This window comes from Octodon degus, unplaced genomic scaffold (genome assembly GCF_000260255.1).
Source record: "Octodon degus isolate 3935 unplaced genomic scaffold, OctDeg1.0 scaffold00019, whole genome shotgun sequence".
Taxonomy (NCBI): domain Eukaryota; kingdom Metazoa; phylum Chordata; class Mammalia; order Rodentia; family Octodontidae; genus Octodon; species Octodon degus.
Genome location: NW_004524595.1, coordinates 24,343,274 through 24,352,898, shown reverse-complemented (window position 1 = coordinate 24,352,898; position 9,625 = coordinate 24,343,274).

Genomic DNA, 9,625 nt, shown 5'->3' with positions numbered 1-9,625 from the left:
TTCTTCTTCTTCTTCTTCTTCTTCTTCTTCTTCTTCTGCAGTACCAGGGATTGAACTTAAGACCCTGTATTCTACTCAATTATCTCCCCAGCCCCATCAGTTACTCTTCTTTCATTGCTCAGACAAAATACCCAATACCCGGAATTAAGGAAGGAAAGATCTATTTAGCTCACAGTTAGTGGAAGTTCTGTCCATACTCAGCTGACTCCACAGCAGAGTGACACATGCAAGAGAGCAACAATTCATGGCAGCTGCAAAGAGCAAAGTGGCAGCAGCTCTGGCAGCTAGCTAGCTTCTCCCCACTCCATACATTATAATGTATATTACCTCCCCTATGGTAGGTGCAGCACCCACACCCACCATAATCAGTTACAACACCAAAGGCTAGCTCTTGACTGCAGGAGGATTTGGGGAGACAACTAGACACAAACCATAACAATAATATAAATTATTTTTGTTCATAGTCACTGAACGAAGGGGATGAAGGCTCTCCTAATAACTAATATGCATGCAAAATTCAACTTCACTTTATTTGCTGAGTGAAAAGATAATTACAGAAATAGATTAATCTGGGCACCACCCATTTGAGTCCCCCTCCTGTCCTTCTATTGGACAGGAACTTTCTTTTTTTTGGTGGGGGGGGAACCAGGGATTGAACTCAGGCCCTTGCGCTTGCCAGGGAAGTGCTTAGTCCACTGAGCCATCTCCCTGGCCCTGGACCGGAACTTTCTTTCCCTCAATAAATATATTCTGCTCATAACAATGACAAAAAGAAAGAAATAGATTAATCCTATTTGTAAAAAAAAAAAAATTGTAAAAGTAACATGTGCAATTTGACCAAGTTCATAGACTAAAAATCTTCTTGGAAAAGAATTTCACAAACCAGATACAAACACACATTCAAGAGGTAACATTTAAGAAAGATTACGTTCCTTTGTACCAACAATGGATTGTATTCCAGGTTTGACACCTCTGAGATGTGCAAATATTGCTGCACTGCAGTTGCACTGTTTTAAAAGGTTTTGTTGATGTTTTGTGAACAGATTCAGGAAGTTGAGCTGGCATAAGTGAGAAACTGTATGATACTCTTACTACATAAAAACAACAACTTTTACTTTTACCATGGTTCTTCTGTACATATTTACAGAGTGTAATTTCTAAATTTCATTTAGAAATGCATTTTCAAATATTGATTTCAAATTTACTCTGCTTTTGACCTAAGAAAACTGTGGAAAAATTAAATACAATTAAAAGCTCTTTTCCCACCTCTAATTCCTCCTCCCAGTGTTCCTACACCTTCTTTCTAAATGAGACATGCTAAGAGAGATGCACCCTAGTCCACAAGCATATCTTTCTTTCCTAGAGTGAAAACTATTGGAAATCTCAGCACATAATTCTTAAAAAAGAAGACTCTGTGTACATATAGCCTTTCTCATCCTTTTTTATTTCTTACAGATGTCCACTGGTACCTTGTTCATTTGGGATCAGGCACATTCAGGATAGTATGGCCATAGACACTCACAGAGTAAAAGGTAATTCTTTTAAGAAGACACTTGGGCCAGCGAGATAGCTCAGTGGACTTGGCACCTTCTTAGGCAATCACGCAGACAGGGATTCGATCCTAAGCACCACATTCTGTGCTGGTCCTGCCCCCAGGCAGCACTAGAGAGGCTGAAAACAGGAGTATCAGTATGAGTCTGAGCTGCCTAGGGAAACCTTGTACCAAATACAGAATAAGAAGGAAAAGGAGAAAACAGTTTGACAGAACCAGTTGGGACACGAATGAAAATTGCCCTCTCTTATAATTCAAACTGACAGTAAAATTTTAAAGTGAGAGTTTAAATTACTAATAATTATTGAATATTTACAATATATTAAAAGATTATGTGCATTACTGTTTGAGTGTGGTGGTGCACACCTATAATCCCAGCACTCAGGAGGCTGAGGCAGGAGGAGTATTGTAAGTTTGAGACCATCCTGGCCTACAAAGTGTGTTCTACATCAGTCTGAGCCACATAGTGAAACCTTATCTCAAAGGCAAAAGAAAAAAATGTTTATTTGTATTGTGCATTATCTTATTCAATTCTCATAACCTGAGGTAGGCCCTGTGATTGCTATGATCATAACAACGTACAAATCATGAACCCAAAGCTGTGGATTGTTAAGTCATTCATGCTCAGTTCCACTGCTACAGTCAGAAGTGATTTGTGTAAACTCAGTTAACTACAGACCTATGGACTGAGGAAAAAGAAACAAAACTGGTGAATAGCAAAATAATCATTTTTAAAAAAAATAATAAAAAAACTGCCAAAAAAGAGGCAGCTGGTGGAAAGAAATGAATAGCTCTTGTCAGAGATTATAAACACGTAGAAATGACTTCAATGTCTTTTGCACTTGGTTATAGTACAATAAGGAGGTATCTTCCACCTCCTAATTAGTAAGGGCTGCTGCTTAAGACTGAGCTGTTTCCTCCAGGCTTTCTTCTTTGCAAACTAATAGCACATCATGCTTATCTCAGACATTTGTACACCACGGTAAGAAACTGCACAAAGCAAAACAAAGGAAACAAGTGTTCTAAGTCAAAAACTCATTTTTCCTGCAGTCAGTGAAAACACTCAATTATGATCAGAAGATAACACTTTAATTTTTATTGCATAGAGAAAAATATATTTTATTTGTCTGTGGGCTCTAATGTGCTAGCACATTTAATCTACCTTGCCTCAGATTTTCTAGTATTCAGGAAACATGCAAAAATTATTTTGTAACTCTGTGGTACATGGATAATATTGAAGTTGAACTAATTTGCTGTTTATGTCAATAACCTAGCAAAGAATTATGTTTTCATTCAAGGGAGACTTCCTTTATAAAAGCCCTTCCCATACTAATTTCTGATTAATACAGGTAAAGGCTTTCCCTTCTGGATCTGCTTTTTTGCATTGCATTAGACTGAAATGTTCTTAAAATGCATAGACATTTATAAAGAAACCATCCAAAACAAATACCTGTTCTTTGCCTGGAAATGGTTTCATTATCAGTGTATTGCTTCTTCAGTATTTAAATGCTGCAGTACATTAGAAAAGCATGATAGAATTAGCTGTGGATATGGAATGGTTCAAACTGGTTGGATATTAAATGTCTGCTTTCAGTGATTGCAAGGGATTATTTCCCTTCGTACTGCCTCTGAAGAGATGAAAGTATGTATAAAGCCAGAAATGTGCCTACCCTCTGAATTGCACAGCAAAATAAATCACAAAGGATAAATCAACCGAGATGATGAAAATGTTCTCTGAGGGACTGTTCTTACATTATGCAAAGAAAGGATAGTAAACATTTTAATATTTTATCTGAATCTATTGCTTTAGGCCATTAGTGAAGAACATTACAGCCCTTCACAAAAATCAAACTAATGTCCCATTGTCACCTTTCAATTGAGCAGGAGCCATTCATCATATTCAGAAACAGAAAGTGATGTTTCTTTAATCAAACACGCATGAATAAATTCATCGTCTATGATATTAATTAGACAGGTTGTTCATATAAATGAAAAGAAACTCTAACAGTTAGTTAAGGTACTGGTTTTAATTTTTTTATTTTGTATTTATTTTAAATATTAGGTTTCTTTCTTCACTGATTGATAGTATAAGAATTTATACTACATCATGAACTATTAATTACCTAATAAAAATAAGCATTTTTAGGGAAAAATTTGTCTTTCATTTGGAATGCTCCTAAATGCATTATACAGGTAAATTAATTCAGATTAAATGTAATTATAAAGAAATGTCACTCCAAATGTCATCTGATAACAGACTTGTAGTAACTGAGCCATAATGTTAAATTTATTTATTATTTTCATTCATTTAGCAAGTATGAGACTGTTACAGTGAATGGAACTGAGGACACAAGAATTAGAATCTGCTTCTAAAGAATTTAAGTTAATGAAGGCATCTGTGCTCCAACAAACATCGTTCATTTAAAGAAAAAAGAAAAATTTGGAGACAATTCAAGTAGCCTCCATTGTCAGCATCTTTACCAAAGAAATGAGGATATTTATGGATTTATATTATAAGTTTTGTAAAACAATGATTAGACAAGTGTTCATTTGGAAAATGCTCAGTACGTAGCCAATAAGATTCAGCATGCCGGGACTGGGGATTTGGCTCAGCAGTACAATGCTTGCCTTGCAAGCTGGAAGCCCTGGGTTTGGTCCTTGGCACCAAAAACAAACAAACAAAAACTTCCCCTAAAATTCAACATGCCACTGAAGTCTTTGTTTTTCTTCCTAGAAGGTTAAATAATTTTAGAGGATGCCTGTCAGAATTTTAGTAGAGTAAAAAGTAGACAGTCACCAGATCTAGGAAAAAATGATGAATGCCTGACATTGTTGATATTTTTATCATTCTAAAGATAGCATGTGTTCATATGTTGAATTTCTTATCAGAAAGTTCTTTTTCCTCTAGCCCCTCTCCTAACTCTGTGTCCATGATAGGCAGTTGTCCTAGATGTAGCTCAGGTATGCATCTGGCAGGATTTGAGGGGCATATGGACACCTGCCTGCGGAACAACAATTTGTTTCAAACAAGAGAGCAAAGCCTGCTCATGGGTCGCAATGCCTTACCTGAGGGGCTGCCCCCACAGGATGCTTCTGCCCACCTTGCTCTGCTGAGCAACCCCAGTGATTATGCTTCTTTTTGGTGTGTGTGTGGGGGGGGGCTTTGTTGTATAATCTCTGCAGAAAAATAGGAGCTTCTTTTTCCAAAATATTGGAAATGATTTTACTTTCTTCCTGTGGATTTATGCAACATAATGTTTCCTGACAAGTTCTACCTTCCTAAGCTTTAAAAATAGGAAGTTGGTTACTTTTCTTATTGCTGTGACAAAACTCCCAGCACCCAAAATTGAATGAAAAAAGGTTTATTTGGCTCACGGTTTACAGAGGCTTCAGTTCGCAACTGGCAGGATCCAAGGTAGAGTCGTGTGGCAGAGGTGTACAGCAGAGGGGAAACAGCCCATGGCAGGCAGCAAGCACCAAAAGACAAGTGACAAGCAACAAGAAATAAGCAACGACAGTGACCTTCTTTCTGTTCCTTTTATCTTGTCCAGGCCACTCACCCTTAGGGCAAGGAGCCCTCACTCTCAGGTAAGGCGGCCTTAACTCTAACATCACCATGAATCAACTCCAACATTACGTTCCTTGTCCCAGCATCTCGCATCATAGTTCCAACCACTCCTGACCACATGGTCACATGAAACTCTGGGGGACAAACTACAATCAGCATTATAAAAGCTCAATGAGAGTGGTGCTTTATGATGTATATTTATGAAAATATTAAGGAACAATAAACTGAAAGTTGAAAAAGCATAACATCCTCAAAACTTAAGCCAATAATCTGAAAGAAACAGGAAAGGTAGGAAGACTAAGAGAAGTTGATAATCATCACTCATCAAGTAGCAGAAACCAGAACATCATCAAAAATGATATATGGACTTCAGATAATTGCATGGGTGAGTCTTCATTATAATACAATGACATTTGAGGGATTGGATTTCAGAAGTTCAAGCACGTAGTGAAAAAATTATTTATGGCTCTTAAAAAAACTTTTTGCACCATTCATTTGCTGAGACAGGAAAACATGAATAACTTCATAAAATATACATAATCTACAAGTTATTTGAGTAAAATATTCTCTGCAACATAAATCAGATGCTTAAGTAGACCTTGGTCAAGAGTCATTAGAATTAAAAGCATAATTCTTGACCAGTGAGATGTAATAGAAATATATTAAGAAAATGACATTGTAAATTGAAATGTCCTCCCTTGTATCCAAGGCCTCTTTAAACATCTTTCCTGAATGTTATCTGTGAAAGGGAAGTGTGGCTTGGTAACAAAAGAAAATCTCGTTTTTCTTTCATTCAAGGTTTTTGTTTTACAATGCAATGTAACATGTCAAACTATAAATCAGTTTCCCAGTTTTGACGTTACTCCCCCAAAGCCTGGACTCCCCACAAGTCACACACCACATCCAATGTAATAAAGTCACAATTAAAAACTTTATATCCAAATTTTTAAAACGTCATTGGCTGCAATGTCAAAGATCAAGCTGTGATCTACTTAGGCAAATTGGAAGTGTTGTTGTGAATCTCACTTTTGGAAAGGAACAGGAAAATGACCTCAGAAACATTAGGTACAAGGGGCTGGGCAGTTACTGAGCTTTGCCTTTTTGTCCCTCTGCTCTGCTCTCCATACCACTTTCTTTTTTTCCTCTTTTTTTTTGTATTCTGTCCTTACTCCTCCACATCCATACATCAACCACTTGGTTTCTTCGACAAAGTTCATCTTTAATGCAGAAAACAACTCCTCCAACACATCCATCTCACCACCAGACACTGAGATGAACTGTTCTTCTCTGCCCCAGTTTAAAACTTCCAACCTCAAGACCTCTGATCTTCTGACCTGGGTGGAGGGCCCATTTTAACTGAAATATCCAAATTTCCAGAATTTTTTTAAACATAGAAGCTCTGCTGAAACCACACAATTGGAATGAAAGAAACAGCTCCCTCTGAAAAAGGTGGGAATGAATGGTAAGCAGAGCTGTGTTTCTTTTACGTATGGCTCTATCCCTTGTTTAATTTCAAAAGACAAGGGAAGCAGGCTTGGAAATTCTACTACACATGGGTGCTACAGGGCATGCTAAGCCTTGCTGTTCATAGTAGTTCTTTGTCTGGATTTCTGATTGTCCTCCTCCCTGCCTGCTGTTTTGAATATATCTAATTGTTTGTGAAGCTGTAGGTATAGGCAAACACCAGCGGGATTCAGTAGAAGAAATTAGTTCTCTAAAACTGCTGAAATCTCCCTGGAATGCTTTCTAAAAATATGTTAAGTGGCGTGTGAGGCTGAGGGACAGCTGGGCACTCTGGCTGCTATTCTCAGGTCAGGAAATAATAGATGAAATTGGCAGCATATTTACTTTTTTGTTTGTTTTTCTTTTTATTTCTTTTTTCTCTTCCTTCTTTCTTTCTTTTTTCTTCCATTAGTGAGATAATCTATCAGCAAGGAGGAAGATATTTAAATTTACTAAATACATGTAATAAGAATTGGATAGTTTCTGGTATGAATTGAGTTGATTCTAAAATTATCACAATTCATTTTAAAGGCTTTTTAGTGGGGCACAACACCCCATCATTATAAGTAACATGTTTACTAAAGCCTATTAATTCATTTCTAGAGTTCTTATCCAAATCACCTAAGCATTCTTGCAAAAGACAATATCCATACAGTCCTATGTTTATCTTTTAGCTTTTCTTTACATTCATTGGCTATCCACTAGTCTTATAAGCAAATTTAATGTCAGACTTCCATTTATCCAAGTTATCTAAAGAACAAGTTAAAGAATGCCAATTATATGTATAGCTATGTTTTCTTCTTTTCCTTACCTCTCTCAAGCTGTCCTTTATGATGGACATGTTCATGTTCTTCCTTTTTCCCAGGATGCTCTTCACCTAAATCTTTGACTCACTTTCAGTCATTATCAAGTTTCAGCATTAATGACTCATCCCTAACCTTGAAGAACCCTTCTTCAAGCCCAGTTGCATTTCCTTACTCTCCTTTCTCCAGGAAGCTGTATTTTCCCTTCAGAATACCCATAACAAGTTAGATTGCTGCTTGGTGTGCATGTTCACTTTATACTGCTCCTCCTCTAAAATACAATTCCATTGGCCAGAAAGAATTTCTTTTAGCTACTACTGTTCACACAGGGCTTTAAGACCTTGACTGACTTGATGTGGATGCAAAATAATTATTTGCAGTGAATATGTTTCAAAACTAAATTTAGAAGTTTTGTCATGACAGGCTGTCACTTGAAAGATTCAATGCTAAATTTTGTCTCTGAATATTTTAACTACAATGGAACTTATGTATTTCATATTTCTTTTAGCTAAGAATTTACTGTGTGCATTAACACTTTGTTCTTCTCTTCCTTAAGCATATAAATTAAATTTTATAACATTTAAAGGTTAAGAAACTTCATCTTATCTGTATTTTGCTTTGTCCCAAGTATTTAGCATGGCATTGAGTGCATTGTAGTTTCTTCACACAAGTTAGTGAATTCAACTGAATGAATTGCACTGAAGTGAAACAGAAGATACTTTTATACCATTTTCCTTCTTAGTTTAGTAGATCAAACAATGAAGTGGTAGTTAAAATTTCTGTACTTAAATTCTAACCAGGTTTCCAGTTCTCCATTCAGAAAACAATGATAATGCCTGCATATTCAGAAGTGTACCACAAAAATTATAAACAACTTCATATGAAAAACTAAATATATCTATCTATCTATATATCTATCTATCTGTGTCTATCGATCTATCTATCTATCTATCTATCTATCTATCTATCTATCTATCTTTATTTGTATAGACATGTTAAACATAGAACTTCAAGCAATAAAATTAAGGTCTAATGCAGACAGATGAAAATCTTCTAGTGTATAGAAAATGTTTGTAGTTGTAAAATAATTTTGTATGATTTAAATGCATTCAGCTCATTAATTTGACCATTTTCAGAAGCTTTAGCATCCTTTTTTTTATCTCAATGGAGATAATGAAGCCTATGCCAGAGTTATGTAAAATTTCTCTCTCTGAAATAAAAATTTGCTACTGACATTTTTATCCTCTTGCATCATGCAAAATTAATAAAGCAAGCAGGATAGTATTTCTAGTGGTCCTTTACTATATTTTGTATGATGAGAATTAACATGTTGGGTAGATTATCCTTCCCCTATAGCATGCGCTCATTGATCGTACTTCCACTTTGCCCCAACCTTCATCCTAGTACCAGGCATGCGAGTGTAAATAGGAGTTGAGGCAGAACAGTCAGAGACAGGTTGGGAAATCACCATGGCTATCACATGCAGAAGGGGTCCCTCAAGTCCTACGTGTCCTCCGGCATTTGCAGTCAAATCAGATGGGATCTCATGTTGCAGTGAGAGAAGGGCCAAGTGTGAACTCACCAATGCAGGAAGCAGAGCTGAGAGACGGAGGAGCAAAGACAGGCACTGGACGGCATGGCTGGAAGATCATGGCCTTCTCTTTTGGCAACCATCACACCTCACTGGACTTTCACAGATCTGCTTGTAAACATATCATGGATGCCACAAACAAATCTCAGAGGCTTCTATGTCTTGAACTAGAGACACAATCTTATGAACCCTATGAACTGTAGAAGAGGAATCCAGTATTCTCTCATCCCATCAGCATTCTCAAACTTACTTAGCAGCAAACCAAATAAAAACCTTTCTCTGGGTCTGCTTTTGTGGTGATGGGGATTCAGTGCAGGGCCCTGTGCTTAGCAGGCAAACGCTCCTTCACTGAGGTATGTGCGTAGCGCCTAAGAGCAATCTTCTTAATATGGAAGTGTCGTGGATATAACTTTTCTGAGAGCGTGAAAAGATAGACAACAAGATCAGTGAGTAACAGTAAGTCTGAAACTTAAGATTTCCCACTGATTATTTATAGCTTAAAATTATTCCTGCATACACACAGCTTCATTTTTGCCTATTTTATTGTATTTCCTTCAAGATATACTTGCTTAAGTTTTGTCTTATCTTTTCATTAGGGAACAAAAGTA